Source organism: Ornithodoros turicata, unplaced genomic scaffold (assembly GCF_037126465.1).
Source record: "Ornithodoros turicata isolate Travis unplaced genomic scaffold, ASM3712646v1 Chromosome29, whole genome shotgun sequence".
NCBI lineage: Eukaryota > Metazoa > Arthropoda > Arachnida > Ixodida > Argasidae > Ornithodoros > Ornithodoros turicata.
The window spans coordinates 1,222,830-1,244,602 of record NW_026999353.1 but is presented as its reverse complement, the minus strand read 5'-3'; the positions used below and the strand labels follow the sequence as shown (position 1 = coordinate 1,244,602).

General features: G+C 47.8%; 1 long non-coding RNA gene across 1 annotated transcript; it reads left to right on the top strand.

The window, feature by feature from the left end:
- Positions 1–20,705: 20,705 nt before the first annotated feature.
- LOC135373676 (uncharacterized) lies at positions 20,706–21,429 on the top strand. Its single transcript, XR_010416542.1, has 3 exons — positions 20,706–20,891; positions 20,952–21,138; positions 21,213–21,429. It is a non-coding gene; the product is annotated as an uncharacterized LOC135373676 (long non-coding RNA).
- Positions 21,430–21,773: the final 344 nt, after the last annotated feature.

Sequence of the window (21,773 nt, the reverse complement as noted above, 5' to 3'; positions counted from 1 at the left end):
TAGTCTACGAAGCATTGGAATGTCTGAGCGGCATTCCGTAATCCCAAATGCACTCTCAAGTACTCGAAATAACGGAACGAACTTCTAATTGCTGTTTCAGAATGTCATCTGGTCGTGCAGGAATCAGGGATCGGAACCGGTATTTTTTTCGGTCCGGTTCGGGTTCAGGCATAGTGGTTTGGCTCGGGTTTAGCTCCGCTGTACCGAAATTATGAGCTTGTACCGGTTCAGGCATATCGGTTCGGTTCGGGTTCGTCTAAGGGGGAACACCCTCCACCCCGCACACACACAGACAGAAAGAATCGGTCAGCGGTTGGAACATTTACAGGGATTGGAGCCGTTACTTTTTTCGGTCCCGGTTTAACCGGTTCATGGGCAGTAATTTTGCTACATTAAAGCGAGCTTGCGCTCACTGTACACGGTTGTAAGAGAAAGGTGTGAGATAACCGTTTCAGGTGAAAAACCTTTCAGGAAAGCAGGTGAAAACGCAAGACAAGTAATAAACACATTTAATATTTACCTGATATTTTGCTGTATTGTACTCTCGTGGTCGTCCGCTGAAAACGAAAACCGAAGTGGTGGAATGTTTGTATGTAATATGTGAAAGCGCCCTCTTTTGCTGCGGTAAAGCACTGGCGCTACAGTCACAAACTTTAACTCGCATCTGGCACCGCACAAAAAATAAATAAACAAACAAAAAAGATCGGTCAGTAGAACAAACATTTTTCTTCAAATGTAGGGGTCAGCGCATCTGAAAAAAAGAAATCATTCCTCTCACGGTAGTCCGTCGGTGCATACACTGATACGATATACGTTGATCCCGTCCCCGCACACACACATCCACTGAGACAATTCTTCCCTCATAGTCCAAAGAGTGCCCGCGAACAAATCGTCGAAACCGCGGTGAAAACAAAATTGACGTGACGCCAATCCTATTCTCAAAAATCTCCAGCCTCTGGGCGGCTGCTAAAATGCGTTTCTTGAAGTAGAACCAGTAGTGCTTCCTGTGTTGGTGCAAGCCTCTTACATTAAACGTCACTATTTTTGTGACCAAGAGTCAAGGGGAGGCGGGGTTCCTCAGGACGCTTGGTGACCTGTCTGAGCTTCCGTTTGTGATGGGACTTCTTGGAGACGATGGTTTTCCATCCATTTTTCTGCGAAAGCGCAGCTGACTCCTGTGACCCACTCGACGAGTAGGCGCGTTTGGTTAGGACAACATCGTCTTCATCAGACGCCGCCGACATATCTGGCACCTCGTCAACTATTCCGTCATCATCAATTGCCAGACAAGTGTGAAAGTCATCACTGTCATTACCGACCTGGTCTCCCAGAGGCACCGTTGGGAGTCCCCTAGTGCTTCAGAAGAGGCATCGCTGCCAATGGCTTCCTCTTCCTTGGGCAATGGCAATATATTTCTTCCTTCCTTCAGAGGTCGCAGAGGCGACTTCTTTCGATGCACCTTCGATTCCTGACTCTTCCTTATCGGGAATCGCAGGAGTTTCCAAACGGGCTTCATCCCAGTAAACCATAAATGTCCCCGGGATGACTGCAAGACATCCTTACCAGGATATGTGGACTACCTGTGGACGTCCACAATCCTCCCGATGATGTCAGAGTGGACATCATATGGATGTTAAAACAAGCATCCATATCATGTCACTGGGATGTCTTTCAGAGACATGATCTGGTACATTGTTGGGACGTTTTTTTATGTTATGCTAGGTGTATATACTTTGAGCAATATCATGATGCAAATATGTGGTTGAGTGTCAACGTTTATTGGTGCACTGACTGAGTACAGTAAGATAGCTTTTCATAAAAATACTCTCGACTAGAATGAATGAAAAGTAAGATAGGGAACTACAATAGTACCACAGCAGCGAGGAGCTTATATACATACGCTGGGTTTATAAGCATTTTTAGCAGAATGGAGACAAAAATATGCAGGTTGTGTAGAGAACAAGCCACATTGTACTACATAGCATGTAACCAGAGTAGCAGAGGCACTTCCGTGGCAACACACGTTTATGGGTGTGTTCCCTATTGACGAGTGATATCAGGTTTGATGTGATTGGGGACACTGTCTTGATGCTCATGTTAACACGTGGAGCTGCTCTGATACTAATATTAACAGAGCTGTTCAGGTTCATGTTAACACTACAGCCTTTCTGATGCTGATACTAACATAAGGGCTGCCTTAATGCTGATGTGACACAATAGTTGTATTGATGCTGGTTATGGCAATCTTGAAAATGCTGCTGTGTGGTCAGCAACGGCAAGCTATTCACCTCCCCTCCCCGTCGCTGTCTACATGCTTTCTGAAATGTTCTGCGAAGTAAGCCGCTCATGTCTGGGGAAGATGAGAACCCGCAAATGCCCACGCGAAACAGTAAATATAGCAGCGAGAAATCACTTTATTCACCACTCAGGAGTACGTACCTGAAAGCATCCCCATTCATAATCAACACGCCTGAGCATTCGTCTCACGCAGGCACAAAATTCGCAATGATCGGACGATGAACAACAATGAAAAAAAAACACATAGATTCTCACTTCCGGAACAACTTGTCTTTCTCAAAGCATTTGCAAATCTTGTAATGACGTGCATGAGTCTCCGCCACATTGAACACAATGCTTGCGTCTTTCTTCCTCGTGCACGTTGCGCCATACACGCCTAATCTGCAAGAAATATGTTTTCAGAAAACACGATGACAGCATATCCATGTGCAGTAGGTGTCAAGACATATACACACCGTCTGTACAAAGTCGCAGTTTCATCTTGCGTTCCATCTCCCTGTCGTTGGTCAGATTGCCTGCAAATGGAGTGCAATCTACAATGGCAATGCATGGCACAGCCGAACATATTATTTCACAGTTATATTGATTACACACCTTACATGGCGAAAATCCTGATGGCGAAGAGCGATTTGGCTTCAGATACAGGGCCGCGTCCTCACTTGACATTTCAAACGAGCCTGACTGGTCTGCTGTGGGTTGGCAGAAACATTACCCCTTACGGGCTCTTTCTCAGACGGGTTGCTAGAACGACAGCATAAACTGGGAACGACAGTACAAACCCTCTAATAGCTGCAGACTTAGCGGAACAATAATACGCTCGAGATCATGCGTAGCACTCGCCGCGAGGAGAAACGTCCGTTAGAGCCAAAGCAAAGCGAACCAGCGCAAAGCGAACAAAACTGCGCATGCGCGACTGACAGCGCTGGCTGCTGGCATGGTGAACAGGCAAGGACGCGGGAGTTCGTGTTGGCCACCACCTACTAGATGATAACGACCATGTCAGGCGCACCCCTTCTATGCGCCGCATTTTTGGAAGGTAGCGGTGGCGCTTCTGATCGTCCCAGTTATTGCTTCCTCAACTTCTACAATACTTTGTACTTCAGCTTACCTTAGTATTTCTGTACAAGCGGTGGACGTTCCACAGATGTTTCATTCTGAGGTTGATTATCATCATCATTCTACGCGTTTTCATAGGGCTATCGCTGTCGTCTGCTACCGTAGTCGTACACACGCTTCTACGCGTTCAGAATTCAAATTTCCGTCGTCCAATCGTGTTGTGCCGATCAGTAGCGCCCCTGGCGGATCGTGCGGACAGGCTCCTCATAGGGTTTTCTGATTGTGACGTGGTCGTTATAATCTAGTAGGTCGTGGTGTTGGCACGCAGCCAATGCAGCCATCGCGGCCCAAGAAGCAAAAATACGAAACTGTACACACTAATTTTTGTCAATTTAAACTGAAAAATATTGTATCGGGCACGTGCCTGGTATCATGCATATCTAATTCCACTGAAGTGACACGCACCCCACATTACGTCCAGAGCAGAATGTCAAAATACAATCCTCAGGATGTCATGCAATTGACAGCCTTTGTGACACTACCTATGGATGTCCTAATGATGTTTAAATTGGACGAGGACGTCTGGACCAGATCAGGACGTCCATGGGCTTTTTATGGTTTATTGGGGTCTTGCCCAATGTCCTGCGCAGTTATATCACTATAGGAACATCCTCCACTGGCTCGGCGTGGTCGTTGGCGACACTGGCACATGTAGTCACACGACAGCGGGTAGTCCAGTGATCAGCTCCGCATTTCCGGCAGCGTTCCTCGCAAGAGCTGGGTTGCCATCGCCACCGCATCGATTACACCTCGGTGCTGCGCATTTGGAAGCAAAGTGTCCCTCTTGGCTGCAAGGACGGTGAAGCTTCCGCATGCGTGAGTACAGGCACATCGCCTGGAACACACGAGCGGGGATGAAATTTGGGACCTCCTTGCTGACCTCCAGCAGCACTTTGCGAGAGCCCGTTTCTACGGAGGGACATTCTCTGTACTTCTTCCTATGCTACTTTTTAACTGTTCCATACTTGGAAATGTGTATTTATATGCGTCAACAGACAAAACAATCACTCAAGCCATTCAACAAACACTCTGAGGACGCAAACCAGAGAACCTATCAACTGAGTGGACCCACTCGCTAAAATGGGCACAACTACACAGAGTTACACAACTACATGGAACACAACTACATGGAAAGACAATCCATATACAAAGGCAGTAACATAAACAAAACAAGTGCACATAAAACTAATTACCACCGTTTGAGTCCTACTCAACGAAAACATAGCCACGGCGCTGTGTGGTGGCGGGATCACAGCTTACCCACAATGTGACCGTTGGCAAGAACAAACATGTCGCAGTGGCTCCTCCAGGGGCGCCGAAAGAAGTCTTTGCTGAGCGTCCGAAGTTCTACCTGCTGTCGAGACTTGAGGGCAATGCGGGCATTCAGCATCAAGCTCACATTACTCGCGGGCTGGGCACCGTACACGCACCGTGCTCGTGCACACCACAGATGGTAGCACAGCTCGATTACCAAGACGATGAATGCGGCCTGCTTCCGCTTCGGCACCGGAAGCGGACCAAGAAAACGAACCGTGTAGAAGCAAACGCCGGGGAGCCCACAGAGTGCAGCCATTCTTCGCCACAGGGCTGCTACGTTGACGCAATCGTAAAACACCTAGCGATGGGTTTCTACGGCGCCACATATGGCACACATATCCGTCCGGGACAATCCTAAGCGGCGAAGCCTCTCCCTCACAGGCAGCACCTCGTGCGAAAGCTGCCACAGAACGTCCACCCTTGCGGATTCGAACAGGGGTGAGGACACGCATCGCCGATTTGCCTGTGCTTGGGTGCCCTGTACCAGGAAGCTGACCTCACAATGGGTCTCATAGAGCTGCCGCGCACCCCAGGTGGTGAAGTCCGTGCCCGGTAGCTGCTGACGGAGGCGAACTGCAAACCTCTTCACAACCTTGTAGAAGGTCATGAGCCTCACGATGTGAGCCCGAGTGTGGTCATATAAGCCTCCAAAGTCTCGGATGGACGTGCGGAGGAAGAAGATGGCGAGGTCGTATGACATGTGGGTGTCATCCCGCAGGATATTAAAAAGAGAGGCAAGAGCCAGCGCGACACAGAAGAGCCGCAGATCCGGGAATCGCCAGCCACCCATCTCCGTCGGCCACACCATGAGCGCACTTTGCACACGTTCTGGACGACCTTTCCAAAAGTATTGGAAGAGCATGCTGTTGACCGTTCGCGCAGTCGGCATTGCGGGCTAAAATGCAGTGCTGAAATACCAGAAGCGGGAGCAGAGGTGGCGCGGTACGACCTCAGCCTGCTCCTGAAAGCCTAAGGCGGCTGAAGACAGTGACTGGAAATAAATGGCAAGAATTGTATTGTCATCAAGCAGGAGAGCTCCCTATGGAGGTAGGCTCCTTTACACAAACAGGAACACTAAAAGCGAACTGTGCTGAAAGGCAGGATAAGAACGCTTCTAAGGGAGATTGCTGTTTGTACGGGCCATACCATGCAAACAATCCATGATTTACGGGAGGGTCACGACGGAGAACAGTACAGGTCTAGGAAACTGGCTATAGAACAGAATGTGCCACTCACTCTGGTCATATCGGAAGATCCGAGAGGAGCAAAGCCAGCGACGGGAGCAGTCGACTGGGGCGAGCACTGCGTGTTCCCTGGTGACCAGCGCACGTAGTCCAATACGAACTGCAGGAAACAGACCTAAACTCCCGCAGTCGGGGCCACTGAAGGCTAACCGACACCGGGGTATCCAAATTTGGAAATTTATTTCCGCAATCAGACATGCCAAATGTTTCCGATCCCTTGCTGCAACCGGCAACGGTTCCATGTACCGTACAGTGGCCCATTCGACTCTTGGGAGATCAAAAACATCCGCCAAAGGAGCAGCGGAATCTGACACTGAAGGAAGCAGTGCTCTGACGACTCCGAGGTGCCACAAGACATACAGTGATCCGTGCGACAGATATGGAAGCGGTGTAAATGTTCACGGAGCGGCAGAACACCATGAGCCAGCTTCTACTGGAGACTCTCCCGACGACCGTCCCACCTGCCAGCAGTAATACGTCGCCAGGCGCTCCCGGAAGTATCACGCACGGCACCAGACAGGGAGGAAACCAGCAGCACCTGCATGAGTGCGGTCTAGAAATCCCTGGCTTCCCAAAGAGAGACGTCAGCGTCCGGGGACATCTCGCGTACACCTGTGACGGCAGCTATGCAAGCTGTCAAAAGGGGGAAGGGACTTCTGCTCTGGGACGGCTGTCAGTGATATCGGTGAACAACCGGACGGCATGACCGAGGAAATAGTGCACCACAACGCACGCTGGATGATCAGCACCGTGAAGTGCCTCAAAGAAAGCACGGATCTCCAGCGCCAGGCATCGCTCCGTGAGAACCGGCACACCCAAACCACCCCGATCGCCCGTGAAATACAGCTGTGACCTCCTGACCCATTCAACTGAACCAGCCCACAGGAAACGGAATGCGTTGCGAGTTATCGCGGCTCGAATGACTGCAGGTGGCAGGCATACAGCGGAAAGGAACCACAGACGGCTGTAGTACCAAGAGGTCAGTAAGTGTCACGGAAACTGAGGGGCAGGTCTACCGACTTGAGTTCACGGAGAATAGCGGAGGAACGTTTAAGCACTCTAGGCCACTTTACACGAGATACCCCATTACCATCGAAGACAACATCGAGGAACTCGAGTCAACACCGAAGAACTAGAGTTTTTGAGGGCACGCATTAGGGGGCAACGCGGGAAGGTTGCGCATTAATGTAGAGGGTACCTCTCTTAGATCAGGCTCTAAGATCAATTCGTTGTGCGCCAGACAGTTTACGAAAATCGTTGACAGCCTTCAATAAATGTTTATGGAAAAAGTAAACAAAGGCCCAAAGGCCAGACCAAAACCACATTACACAAATACCAAAATCCTCATGGGAAGAGTATACGGCATATGGTTAATCGCCGCAGATCCGCACTTCCAGCCAATAATCCTGGCGGCTACCGTGGTACAGGGAGCTTCCCAATGAAGACTACTGAGGGATGCTCGCATGTTTACAAATCCCAGAGCAAGAGGGTTAAGACGCCCTCTCCCTCTCCTCTGCCACCATCATCTCTCCCCTGCCTCTTTCACCCTCCTCTCTTTTCCCTCCCCTGGGTGCACCGAGCTGCCACTTCAGAGCAGGCTGACCGCACCCCTGCCCCTCCCCTCGGAACTGGCAAACCAGGGGTCGCTCAGCGAGCCATATACACCTGGGAGGGTGCTGAGCACTCCTCAATGCCACAGTGCAAGCCAGGGCATTATAATGAGGGGAAAAAAGCCATTGAAGAAACCAGTAAATAACACTAGACGTGTTTGAAATTAAGAATTAAAGGTTAAAATGGCTTCTATGGCTGCACGCAGAGAAACATATACTCATGGTAAGTAGTAAGGAAATAATACAACTTAACGAGCAACTTGACACCTTCCTCCTCTCTCACCCCCCCCCCCTGTTACCCCCGATTTTGCAATTTTCACCCCCAGCCAATTTTTTTGTTATTTTCAATTGTTCCGCTTAAAATCGCTCATACACGCTTAATAATGCGATAATAGAGCGTAAAATATAATTTTCAATTAATAAATTCAATTACCATTAATTCCAACGAGAGAGAGAGAGGAGGAAAATATCAAATCATCGTTAAGTTGTATTTTTCTATAATGAGACACATGAAAAGAAGCGCACATACGCATAAATACACTTTCTATACCCATTTAATAATTCATGTCATTACTATACATATTCAATTCATTAATGAGTCTGGTTCGGTAACAGCATCAGCCCATGGGCACCACCATTTGCAAAGTGTCACACCAGGCAGGTTGGAAAGCATCACGTCAGGTGGCAGCACCGCTGTCATCATGGGGACTTTCGTGGAATGCAGAAAAAACAAAACAAAAAAGTGCTAACGAGGGGAAAACACGCGCGAAAACAGGCACACACAAGATTTTCACCATCGCGAACATGTTTGGGCATGCACGGACAAGAATAACAACAACAACAACAAGAGGAAGACTTTCTGCTAATCGCAACAAGGTAAATCGCAAAACATACACTACTCGAATACACGCTGTCAAGTAATCGCAGTAAGGGGGTAAATGCGACAACAGAATAGGTATTAAAACGACAAATTACCGGCACCGAAGTATTTCCACACACATCACTCAGTCAAAAACAGTCTTCGTCCTAAAGTCGCTCGTCACGAAATCCGTGGCGAGGAGAGCACCAACAGCATGACCGCCAATCAGAGATCCACCCGAAGCAATGAAGCGTCCGTTGATTTCTCCGCCAGGGCATCCGCCGGAAGCTGCCGTTTACGCCATGGTCCAGGGAAAATGGCGGGCGCCCAAACCACGTGATCCCCAGGAGCCACTCACAGCGTCTCCGAGGTGCAGTGCGGAAAAAAAGCTGGGGCCCAGTGCGCATGCGCAGACCGACCTCCTTTCTCAACCCCCTCCCCCTTCTCTCCTCGGGTTTTTCGTCTCTCCTCTCGTCCCCCCCCCCCCCAGCCTCGTCCGTTTGTCTTCGGCGCTTGCTGTCTTGCTGTAGAGCAACGATCATGCTGTCCCAAAGCAGAGAATCAAAAAGCGATGGTGTATGACAAATCAACTTTATTTGTCCTCGGGAACTGCCTCGAAAAAGCTACAGTACATATCTTTTTACGTATTGCAACAGGCTTCACTGGAGCTTTAGGTGCTTCGACATCGAAGGGCAGTTCAAAAGCCAATGCTGAGCTATGTGCGTCGTTGTTGCCGATGGCTGCGGGAGAACTAAAACAAAACAAAAAATATATTGATGATCCGTAACTCTGCACGGAAATCACTGCTATGATAGGCAATCGATATTGATTTCTTATGTGAACACCAAGGCATTGGTCACGAATGTTCGTATCTCACAGTGAATGAACTGCTGCGGCGCGTATGAGGGGCAACTAGCATAACCACACATAATTTGATTAACGGCATATCAGGAAGGTACAAGTTACGGCAATGCACTGCACAATGAAACGCCGCTAACGTACCGAGTGACTCTAAATGTTGTACGTAATACACTTAACGTGATAAACCTGCATGACTTCCTCCAGTCACAAAAAAGTAATCAAACTTGTCTTACCGTTCACCTGCAGTACGTCGGAAAGAGTGCAGACTTCCTCTCTGACGATTTCTGCGTCCTTTGGAGGTGCAGGGATTCCATGTCATGTTCGTCTTCCCGCTGTTGTGATGATGAGGTGGATGTGCCATTCCGTTCGCACATTAGCAGTTCGCCACAATCTAAATCTAAAGCATTCACAACCCTCAAACTAACCCCTAGCGTCTGCGTGCACAACGGTTGCAGGTTGCAGTCCGAGAGAACACGCGTGGCCGGACAGACGCGATGTCTCCGATGTCTCCTCTGTCTTCTTGTTTGCAGGGGGTAAGAGTTGTCAGCCACTCTGTCGTTTTTCGTTCTCCTCCGTTCGACTGCTTCCGTTGAGCGGTTCGCGCGTTCGGATGCTCGCTCCTCAATCAAATGACTCTCGCCCAATCAGCGCGAAGGAAACTGACGCCAGTTCTTGGACACCAATGAGCATCCAAATATTTATACATATCATGCGCAGCCAATCAGAGATCTTCCGAGCTCGCACGCCGGTGGCGAGAATATTTCGAGGCGGTGCGTTTCGCTTTAGAGCCGGCGGCTGGGGATAGCTTGAGCGAGACCATGGGCGCCTTAGGTTCGTGCTCCGGGACCGTTCCCTCTTTCAGGGGATCACTTAACACCTCCAAAGTGACTTCCGGTGCACGTTCCCGGGTGCACCCTTCGCACCCCTTAATTCGAAACCGGAGAACGCTGGGGAAGAGCACAGCCAGTTCCGGAGCGTGACACATGTTCCGGTGTACTGACTCTCGAAATGTTCGAAATCGCGTTGCAACACGTTGCAACCGCCTCTTTGTGTTTCCGGAATCATCGTATGTCGGAGGTAAATAGCGATACGATTGCAGAGGACTGCTATGGTCTACTGCTATGTTTATTTCAAAGCAGTTAGCAGACGACAGAAGAAAGCTCGATAGGTGGCGCGCACTCAGCGGCTCTTGCGCTCGGCTTCCGGATAGGCTCACAAACACCATTAAGTGGAAACACCAAGGGTACGTTCCCCTGAGAACCCGGGATATGGCGCTCGGGAACCTGCCTAACGCGCCCCATGTCACTGTCTCGATCGTCGTCGTCGTCGTTGGATACCGCTAGGGAGCCCGAGAGGCGACCACTTTGATTGTTGACGCTTCCGCCACACCAGCAAACTTGTATAGCTGGCACAGGTGATGGGCAGCTGTCGCCAGAACCTAATTTCGGTTTGCGGCGATCGTCGAACTAACATTGCGTATTACTCGTGCGCTTGCGGTGTTGTTTCCGGGAAGATTTTTTCTAAAGATTACTCGTGGCCGGCCTTCCATTTGATGCCAATACACATTACTCGTAGCGGTGGTCCCCCTGCCCCTGCCCCTGTGGCCGGCCTTCCATTTGATGCCAATACACTCTCTACTCGTAGCGGTGGTCTGTCCATAGATATCTCTCCTGCTTGATGACAATACACACTCGTAGCGGTGGCCCATTGGTAGGTCTCCTGCTTTGGTGACAATACACACTGCCATCGGGCGCATCCTGCGTCGTGAATAATAGAGGACTAATAATTTTAAGAGCGTGTCACACGAATATTTAGGTGCTCGTAATCTTCTTGTCACATGAAGGCCAGCCGCTGAGAAGTTTTCGGTGCCGTCACAGTAAAGGGATAAGTGGCAGAGACGGTTTTCATGGAAATTAAATGGTAAAAACGCAAAACAAAGACGTCCGAAACAAAACAAAGAAAATGCAGTTCTTGCAACGCTGAAGCGCTGCCGATCGAGTACAGGTTCTTCCCCCCAGATATATGTCGAAGCGTAACATTGGCCATCAGCAGTTTATTGGGTCGCAAGGGGGCGTTAGTTCTGACAGCATCCTTCAGAAAGAGCCGCGTGCTGATGGTACAGAAGCATGAGGTATTCACTTGGCAGGCGAGGACGCAAGCCGGACAGCATTCATTACCTCAGTATCGTGGGCTCGTATTGCGACAGAATCAACGCTGTCATTTTCAAATTGACCAATATGGCTTAGAACCCATTATAAACATACACAGCGGCCCAGTGGCATGATGTGGCTGCCATCAGCTGCTAGTTGCACGTCAAGAATCGTGGAATCACGTCACTAATCAGTTTAGTGGAGTAGTATGTTGTCTCATCTAGCGCCGTTTTACTGTCCGTCAGGATTGTCCAGACACTGGGTGTGGACGAGGGCATGCATCTCAAAGCAGCTAGTACGGCAAATGATTCCATAGATGACATGGCGTAGGGCAATTTGATCCCTTTTTCAGTTTCGTCCTGTGGGATGTAAAGTACAGCTGTTGATACGCATGTCTGTCCTGACGCCTGTGAACTCCACGCTACGCCGTTTTCAGCTCCGTCTGTTCTGCGACGCATTTTGGTAGGGCTGCACACTAAAGTGATATTGACTGCGTCAGAAGTGTTTGGAATACATCTGGATGATGCAGTGAGTGTAAATTGGAACTGTGGAGCGCTGTATATTGTGGGATACAGGTTGCATCGCTGAATCGATAGACCTAGTTGAGAAGTAAATAAACGCAGGCGGCAGTCGGGAGTGATTTTAAACAGTTCGGAGAGATTTTTGTGAAATGATAGACTCATACGAAGAAGTGACACGAGAGTTGAATGCTAAATGCCCTGCGTTTAAAGATGGGTGGTGTTTTGGTGCTTTATGACACAAGCAGAACTAAGCCAAAATGGCGCCAAGACATTCGATCTGTTTTGCATGTGGTGGCTGCATGTTCTGCGCTGACATGGTACTAATAGTAACTTATGTGCCATTCCTTTGAAAAGAACGCTGACTGTTTTCATGAGAAACTCTACATATACTAATGTCAGTAAGAGAAAGCAAAAGTGTTTTTTTTTAACTTGAAGGAAGACACGTATAGGTATGTGGGATGTACCTGGAGCAATAATTGAAACTATTACCTTCCAGCCTCCATTCGGTACTTGCCGCATCACTGGCGCCCGCCGCACTGCGAAGGCTCAGAAGCTTTGTGAAAAATCTCTGGCGATTTCTGGCGAAAAATCTCATCGATTTTCCTCTGTCTAAAAGGCTCCGAGAGATTTCCGGGGCGACGAGCTCCTCCGAACCAACCTACCCTTGGCCTTAAGGACATTACTTTCGGAAAAGGAAGAAGGGTGAGGGATGCCCAGGCCCGCACCACACAAGGTACCGCAAGGTACTGGGCCCTCATGTCACGATCCGTGGCCAATTGCCCCGTGCTATGCGCCACTGCGGAGAAAGACGAAGAAGAAGAAGAAGGTACCGCAGGCCTGATCCTCAGAGAGAAAGAAGAAGCGAAGGACAGAAAAAGAATGGGAGTTGGGTTACTAGAAGGAAGAGTAGAAACATGAAAGGGGGAGGAAAATAATTAAAGTGTTCGCGAAACCCCAGCCAAGGGGAGGGGCCTAACTACGTCAACGGCATTGATCTATTTTCTCAAAGTGACACAATGAATGGAATAAAAAAAAAAACTTCAATTACAATTCATAAATGCCTGTAGGGTATGCACTTTAAGAGTTCCAGCACAACCCGTATGTCCTTGTACACTATCTAGCACTACCACTGTAGTCTCTTCCCTACAGTTCCCTGCATGGACCGGCGTCATCTCTTCCTTCCTCATGTCTGGTTATTTTCCAGGTTCTAGTCTTCCTACGTGCCAGGGACGACTCATTCCATAGGCCTGCATCATGTGCTGTCCCAGTTCCTTCTCCGAAGTCCAGCCATCGTCTGGGCCGACTTCTTCATCACTCAGTACCTCATGACGCCATGTCCTCAGCCGAACACTTCTCCTAGTCTGTACCCTCCAGGCAGTAGCGTTCTTTATAGTCTCCCATGGCCATCATCTTGTGTCTTCTTCAGGTGCTTCTCCAGATTGCGAACTGCTTTCATGGTGAGCGGATGCATCTCACCTGCGCTTCGGATTCTACGCCCCCTCAACGGCACCGGGCCGTGTGTATGTATGCGTGTGTCGTGTTGTGCCTGCTCGCTTTTTGGATTACGCCTGTTTGCCCGAAAATTTAACAACGGGGATTCGACTTAAGCACAGTAAGTTCTCATTGTATTATTAGTTCTGGTGTAATTGACAGGAAATATGACACACACGGCATGGGGAGGACGCGGTTAGCGGCATAACTGGACAAAAAGTTGAGAACTCCGACTTAACATAACAAACACCCGCCAAACACGCGTTGTCATCCCCTATGTCAAAGGCGTTGGTGAATCTATCCGCCGGGCTTTGCTTCCGTTGGATATCAGGACTACGTTCAAACTGCATGTTAAAGTTAGAAGTCTCATATCGACACCGAAGGACCACGTCCCCTCGGAAGACCAGTCTGGAGTAGTCTACAAAGTACAATGCCACGACTGCGACACGTGCTACATTGGCGAGACAGGCAGAAAACGGAACACTCGTTTCCAAGAACATTAGCGGGACAAAAAAGCGCAACGCACGCCACACGGTTTAAGACGGAGCTTACAAAGCTTTGTTGGGACACGGGACATTGTTTCGACTTCGACAACGCGGTGACCTTCGCTCGCGAACAAAGATGGGGACCCAGAAAGCTTCTACAGTCGTGGCACATACGTGGTGACTCCTCGGTTTGTAACAAAAGCCGTGGCCGCCTTCCCGAACAATACTCCCATCTCCTTAAATAGCGCCCGGTTGTATAATCTCTCATCCAGTTTGGCACTGATGATGTCCGCCGCATGACGGACGAAACGTCTGAGTAAAACTTGTTATTTTGTCGTATACAGTGAACCCTCATTATTATGACCATGGTCGTTCCCGAAAATTTTGGTCATAATGCGGAATTGTCATATTAACGGGGGGATTTGCAGAGGTTTCGCTGCATTGTTCCCCAGGAGTATGTGGTCGTAAAGCGCGTATGTCAGATTATCGGGGGTCATATTAACGAGGGTTCACTGTATATATAATTTTGTCTGTAAGTCGGAGTTCTCTACTTTTTTGTCCAGTTATGTCGTCTCCCGGATTTTGGAGTATTTTTGCAGTTTTCGCATGGTTAGCGGCGGAGTGCGGCTGGGGTGCGTCCCCGCTTACGTTTTTTGTTTTAGGGATTTCCCTCAACCGTATAGTTATTTTTGTGGGGTCGGGAGGCTTCTGTTTCGTCTCGTTTATTGCAGTGGATTTGTTAGTTTAGGTAGGGGGTTTGTAGATTAATTGATTGACTGATTTGCATTAGTAGATTTGCTCTAGGTAGGATTAATATGAGCTGAAGGTGCACTTTATCGCTCTGATTCGATAGGCGTAAAAATGAGCTTTAGGGAAGAAACTAAAGAGGATAACCTATTTCTCGCGAGTAATAATCCGCAAAGGTCACCAATTAAAAGCGAGGATGGTAGGGCAAATCGGCAAAGCAGAGCTTCATTGCCAACTGCGTCAGAACCTAGCAAGAGCGTAGTAGAAAGCTTAAAAGGGGGCAGTAAAACTATCGAGGCCAGAGTCACTGAACTCAACGCAGAATACTTAAAACTAGAAGCGGGCTTAAATAAGGCAGCTAGAATGGGTATGGGAGCAGTTTTCCTGGTGTATGAAAGGATAATAAGGGATTTAAGGATAATAAGGGATAATAAGGAAAATAAGGGATTAAGGGTGTATGAAAGGATAGTAAGGGATTTAGAAAATAAATCAGCGGAAGCTTGCACAAAAGCCAATATGATGACTGATCTCAAGTTTGATGCTGAGGAGGAAAAAAAAACTAAGTATAAGAAACGAGAAATTAACGGAGGAGTACTAAGTTAGTGTCGAAAAGTATCATCAAGCTAATCCTATCAACAACTCATAGGGATCATATATGTGTTTATTGTATGAGCACCTGTGAGGCTTCGCACCCTCCACGAGGTCCAGTTCCCTCTCCCTCACGAAATTGCTTGGCCTCGCATCCTTCCCCTCTACGATGCTTACCTCAACTGGGTGACGGTGTTCACAACACGTCAAACAGATGACTATTCCAGAATATTCGACTCCCTTTGCACAATAAAGCTGCGCGTCTCCCGATACTTTGGTGGCATAGGAGCACAGTCTCTGCACTCTGTAAGGTTTCCCACCTTATAGTTTTATAGGAGCGTGGAAGTGACTCCCGAAATATATCTATATATATTTTTTTTTCAACTGTGCCGTCTTCTACAGCCAATAAAATGAGCTCCTAGCACGCGCAAGGCTCTGTTCCGCACAACTAAAAAAAAACAACAAAAAAAAAACACTGAGTAGTTTCTGTGTCAGTGGTGGTGGTGGTGGTGGCGAAAGGGCTGGCCGTTGTCCGTCTCACAGAGGTGGGCAACGTCACAACTGACGCCCAGGGGAATTTGTGTCCTGGGCCGACTTCTAAGAGAACTGTGCCGACATATGCCTGAAAGCGTGTGACGAAACCCCAGGAAAAACACAGCAGAGCCGGCACTGGGATTCGAACCCGGGTACCTCCCAATCTCAACGTACGATTTCTATGTCACGCGTGCGTCATTCCCTGCCCTGACCAATCGCCCTTTGTGGCTTGCGGTCACTGCCCTCCTGTCTGAAGAAGAAGACGTCCACAGGGATCTCCTGTCTCTTGTCCGCGACTGGTTCTTCGGACTGGCTTTTTTTTTTTTTAATGCCCAGTGACAATACGCCGCAGAGTGAAAATATTTTGCGTGGTGACTCCTGGCGGACAGTTTCAAAGATGAAGCAGGGTTTCGAGCCACGTTAATGTATGTCATTTCCATGCTCCTTTAAACAGCGAGATCTAAAAGAGCGATGACTTCCCTTCATCCGTGTTACAAGTAGCAGTTGCTGAATGAACACATTTGCCGACCTTAGTTCACAGTATACATACACAGCAGTCGGTGCCAGCCTGTACCTGGAACTATGATCAAATTAGCAACACTCAATCCGGTGATCTTTCCGTGTGCTCTTTGCGTTCATCGTCAGGACTGATATGAACAAACAGAAAAAATCGTTTCCAGCTTTATTACCAGGCGCCTTTATTTTCTTTCGTCACCCTGCAAGATACAAGTTACATGCTTTGGTTTGTACATGCCGTACAATAGATGGTTGTAATAGAATAACAATTCACGCGATACAAAAAATACTGGTTGAAAACAGACCACAAGCCAGGGGACATCATGAGGAAAACTTGCACACACTGGCTTAACGCGACAATGAAACAAAATATAATACGACATTTCTTCTTTCGTTCTGATGAGGATGGCCGAACAGGCGTCGACGCGTCATATTGCATTTTGTTTCATTGTTGCGTTAAGCCAGTGTGTGTATGTTTTCCTCAAAACTACTGGTGATGCCTTTTTTTCTTTTTTTCTAGCACACGGGTGAAAAGAGACAAAAGCTTCCAAAGAAACATAATTCCTTCTTAAACCGATGCCACTGAAAGACAATATCGACGCTTTGCTGGTCCTTTAAAAGCACAGGTTGCATTGTTCTGCCAGCTCAAAGTTGCTCGGAGTTGCCAGAGTTGAATAAGAACATGTTCCCTAGGTCAACGCCACCTAACACCCTTCCTTATGTGTTCTCAACATCAGTGCAACACTCATTGGTATTAATTCTAAAGGACCTCAGATATTTAGGGCGTCCCCATAGCCGATAACCATGGTAACCACGATGACTCCTGTGGTTACCCAGCACATCACCGTTGATGGGGTGATGCCAATGTCACGCATGACTTGATAGAGTTTTAGTGAAACGTACGCTACCGCGAGGGGATCTCAGTTCTCGGGTTTTATTGTTGTGCCGGTTCGGCGTATGTTTTTTGGTGCTTATTGATCTTGCAGGAAATATGCGTTTTTCCACGTTTTTTCTGGGTGTGTACATGTTTTACCCGACAGTCATCGGCGGATAGAAATCATAATGCCATTTTCCGCGCCATGCGCATTCAACATGGACTTGTTCGCTGTGGTGGCATTCTAAGCCTAACGAGGAAGTAAAAGGGCATTTTTTCACAGCCATCGTGTACGCTCTGGATGGAACTGAACGTTCTGAGCATATCTCCTCTCCCTCTTGCTCCACTCGGAAAGCCCCATTGGCTGCGGCGGCGCCCTCCCTCTTCCTTCTCACTGCCTCCTCTCATGCGTACAGACGCACTTCTACAGCGTATATTTCCCTATGGCTTTCGGCTCCGCATCAACAATTTGCTCGTCCGCCGCGGCAATTTATATCTGCCCTATTTCTTCGAATATCCCCCTGTACTCGCAGTTTTTCGATTACAACCGAATCGGGGGAAATTCGACCGACGTACGTTTTCGGTCTTTTTTCGAACAAGAAAGAAAAAAGGGAACCTTAGGTGCCGCTTTGCTATAAGGTGATAATGATATAATGTGCGTAGAACGTCCGGCGCAAAAAAAGGTGTGATTGGTCTATAAGCAAAGAACGGAGCCGGTAGACTGGGGAAATACGTCGTAGGAGTGCGTCTCTACGCATGAGAGAAGGCAGTGAGGGGGAAGAGGGAGCGCACCGCCGTAGCCAATGGAGCTTTCCGAGTGGAGCAAGAGGGAAAGGAGATATGCGCAGAACGCTCGGTTACTTCCACTACCGTATTGCTTTAAAGGGGCAATGCAAAAAACAACTAGCTCTCAAATGAAAGCCCGTGTTTCGGTCACTATAGTGGATGGAAAATTAGTTCACACAGCGCTACCGTTTAGACGAAAAACGCAATGAAAACAGAGCCGTCTTTGGCGGCAACCAATGACATTTGCAGGAAGCGACGATTGACGGCATCCAATGAGGCAGCAGGACAAGCGAGCGCCTACCTATCGTGGCCCTGTGGATTTGGAACGGGTCCGATCGTAGTGTTCCGAATATGCGCGGCGTGATGCGCACCGCTTCATTTTTCGATGCCGACTCACCGTATGGTAGCCTACAAAAGCTCTCGCCAAATGTTCTACTGACAACATTTATTTTCACGTCCTTCGGACAGCAACGCCAGTCGGCTTCGCACCCCGTTTTTAGCCGGGACTGCTCCATGGCCGCGCGTGCATGTGCAGCATGGACGAAAAACACCGATGCACGAGACAAGACGACGTTCACTTTTTACCACCAAATCAAGAAAGAGTCCCGTATATTTTTTCTGGTAGTTTCGTAACGGAAGCAAAGTTTCGAATTCTGGTAGCAAGTACGAAATTAACATGGCGTCGAACTTCATTTGAAGTCACCTTGTTTTTGCATATTATTTGCCCCTTTAACAGTTGTACCGCGCGTATTATTATTATTCGTCAATAGGCGAGGCGTTCGGAGAGAGCAAAAATCGTGCTCTTGTCCGGATTCTGCCAGGACCAAAATGAACGGCCAGTTCAAGGTGATCAATGTAAAATGTAAAACACGCCACACCACAGTATAGTAACAACACGGTCTAGCCTATCCTAGGAGTGTCTCTAACCACATCGAGACGGTGCAGTACGACTGTTTTCTATCTTTTTTAACGCTTCTGCTGGAACAATCTGTGCTGACTCACTACGCCCTTATACTGTAGATATAAAACCACTCGGATATTTCATCGACTCTTATTATTGTTATCCAATGAGGGTCCTAGATCCTATAGAATCCTATAGAAAGGTGGAATCGGTCGATTGATATTCTTTCATCAACTGCTGGCCAGCAGTCTACTAGCGTTCATCGACGATCGATACACAAAATGAAGTTCTTACCATTTTGAACACTTCATGAGTCCGGATAGTTCCTTCCCCAAAATATGGGTGCTGCCTCTGCAACGGGATTATCCACGGGATCACTCAGTAGTGAGAAGATTAGCTTTAGGGCCAATGATGTCACAATGACCCTGAGTAACGATGCCACATGGGCCCAAAGTCCCAGCCGTTTCGCCTTCATATCAGTGACTTCATTCTAACGTAATCGGCGGATAAGACATGGTTGATAATCATTCATTTCGATAGTATCATTGGTAAGTATATTAAAGCATCATCTACGACATCATCTTGGAAGTTTTAATGCCATCAATCACGTTTTGAATTGTAAATGGCACATTCACATAAGCCAGAACAGGCACCCACCTTGCATCTAAAGACACCAGCTGTTTAGCTGTAATTAAGGTAAGTACATACTATGCGAAATAGAAAATTATTTACCAGATGCCTATGCTGTTGCTGCCAATCCCTCAAATATTAAGCGTCGAGAGGGGCAGACTCTGTGCGACTTTATTGTGCTGAGAATTGTTGTAACTCTCGTCATTAATGTTTGAGTGTTGTAGTGCCTATATATCTTGCGTATTATTCGCCCCCTCAGAGACTTGCCTATGACGTGTATTCACGCACATTTTTTTGTTGTTGTTGTTGTCAACTTATTATTTTTTAGTACGTGTATCGCGAGGCCGAATTGAGCGGCATGTGTCATCCATCTATCTGCACCACTGTCATGACCAAAATTCCCGGAACCTTGTCAAGCAGCACTGTGCTGCTTCCCAGTCAACACACATTGTTGGTAGAATGCAGAATTAACGTTGAATATTGCTGAACAATGTAGAACGCAAAATGCGAACATTGATTCCGCGCTGACATTACGTAGTCAATTCAGCATGTAAAATCTTTTACGTGAATATAACGTGGATTTGTTGCACACAAATTAACAGTAGATTGTCATACGTGAAAACAGCGTCGATAACTATAATGGAAAGTCACAGAAGGACAGACGTCGAATATACAACGTTGCTTTTGCGAAAATTTTGCCTTTAGCAAAAAGCATGCTCAAACAATGAATCTGCCGCGCAGGCCGTTCAACAGCGCTTTACCATGGTTGCTTTTGCGTGACTCTGCTACTGTTAACATTGCAAAAGATCGTACAAAGAAAATATTAATATGGTAGTAATTCGATACGTCGGAAACCTACAGCTGATGGACAGCCAGTAAGTGCTCACCCAGTAATCTAGACACGGGTATTTTATCAAATTCAGAGCATCTTGAAAACCCTACCTATAATCAAATTCTATTCATTTCAAAGAAAAATAAAAGTTTGGGCGTTTCAGCCCCCTTTTCTCCGACACCCGCCTTCACCCCATCTTCTTAACTCTGCCCCCCTGCCAGCTGAGACCCCCACACCACCGTACCACCGCCATGGCGCCCGGCCCGGCCAGCCGGTCACAGGAGAAATCTGCGCAGAAGGCGTATTTTTTCGTCAGGCGCAGAAGAGAGAATCACGCGATGCCCTCGCCCGTTGCGCCGTTGCAGCGGTTAATTTCAAACTGTTCGAGACGCCGCTGGAGGATGGAGCTGAGGAACATGTCGGCGTCTCGATAGGAGTGCGGTAATTTCCAGCGCGAACAGCTCAAGCACAGGTTGAGTGAGTATCCCTCGTAGGTAACGGATGCACCACATGCGGCCACAGTCTATACAGGTAAACGGGCGTGGTGTCTTTGTTTATTAGCGTTCGTTTGAGACTCTATTGTTCTTCCAGTCGATTCAGCCCACCGAGTTCATGAAAATGAAAACGATCCTGGCTATGCTTCTAGGCACATTAGCGTGGTGTGCTACTTTTAGTTTGTGGTCGATTCACTGCAGTTTTCATCTTACATATTCTTTTAGGACTCGGAAAGTGTCTCTTTGAGCAAGCTTGGAATCATTTACCGTCTAATGCGCTACAGGTAAGAATGCTGCGTAAATCGGAAAATTATCTAACGTCGAAATGTCTGTATCATGTCTGTGTCGTTTTTCTCAGTGTTCTTTGACGGCGGAACTTCTACTTGGCCGGTGAGTTCCAGCGATTGGAAAACACGAAGGAACAATGAAATCGGTTCGTTCATAAGGCAACAAGGGACCAGAGGCTACAGTTGCGTCGCTAGCAGGCAGGACCCGAGCTAATTATACTGGTGAGTAACATCGACGATCCTTCTTATTTACATAAGGTGGTGATATTGTGATCGTGATCTATATAAACGGACGCTCTGTGATTTGCAAACATAAATAACCACAAAGTGGTCTTGACACAGGCATGAACAGTTCATCAGTTGACACTTCCCGATTTTTTACAGATGCAACATCCAAGTGTCTACGTGTACAGACAAGCAGAGGTCCCAGCAACCACAAGCCAATAGTGCAGAAGATAAACACGAGGGCTATAGCAAATTCAAGTCAACGCTTATGCCATAGTGCTTTGGGTAATAAAGTGGTTCTTTTCCCCACTTTCCTGCGAAATTATTTTTATACCAGACTTGGGATGTCTAAATGAACATTCAAAGTGTTAAGGGGATATACTAAAATAAATGTAAAATTACACTGA